Source organism: Galeopterus variegatus, unplaced genomic scaffold, assembly GCF_000696425.1.
Source record: "Galeopterus variegatus unplaced genomic scaffold, G_variegatus-3.0.2 Scaffold687, whole genome shotgun sequence".
Classification (NCBI taxonomy): domain Eukaryota; kingdom Metazoa; phylum Chordata; class Mammalia; order Dermoptera; family Cynocephalidae; genus Galeopterus; species Galeopterus variegatus.
Genome location: NW_007726798.1, coordinates 195,948 through 196,770, shown reverse-complemented (window position 1 = coordinate 196,770; position 823 = coordinate 195,948).

Sequence of the window (823 nt, the reverse complement as noted above, 5' to 3'; positions counted from 1 at the left end):
AAAAAAAAAAAAAAAAAAGTTTGGGTCCCCCAAAAACCCCCCCCCCCCCCCCCCCCCCCACACACACACCCCACATCTCGCTTCTGGAGACCTTGCCTCTTGCCTCCAAGATGAAGCCTTGATGCTGGCATCAAAAGGCATCCGAACAAAACCTCCCGGTTCTTCCTCCTTTGCCCTACACGTGTGCCCTGTGGTGTAGGAGGCAACTGTGCAATGTGAACTTGTACTAGAGGCAAACGTTTCAAGGTGTGAACTCCTTGGTACAACGGTGGGTTCTGTTACATGCTACTAAATAAGCAAAACACCAAAAAGATTTCAGTTTTGGATACACGGAGTAATTGTGTAGTTCATAACCCTGTAGACAGACAAGCCATTATTCAACCAAAGGGAGCTAAAGGGATTCTTGCTACAGTAAATAATGACAGGGGGTGTGCGCGGCGCGTGTGACAGAAGAGAGGGCCTGGAGATAGACAAGCTTCAGAAAAGGGGAAAAATAAAAGGAAGAAAGAAAAGTGGGGTCAAAGCAGAAGAAAGCTTATATTCCGCAGGAAGATCTAAAGCTTCGGCTGTCAAATTTGTTTTAGTGACACCCTGGCGAACATACCTATTTTGCCTCATCTTGCGGGCCAGGTGTATGATGGAAACAAGTTGACCGTAAAACAGAAAATAGCACGTGGCGCCGCCAGCCGCGGGCGCGGGACGCTGGTTTCTGTCGTGCCCCGGGCGTGTGCACCGGGAAGCCGCGGGCAGCCGGAGCCCCTGGGCCGCGCCTCCTCGCGTGCGGGGCGGTCGCTGCACCTCGGGGCCGCCCCAGGGGCGGGGA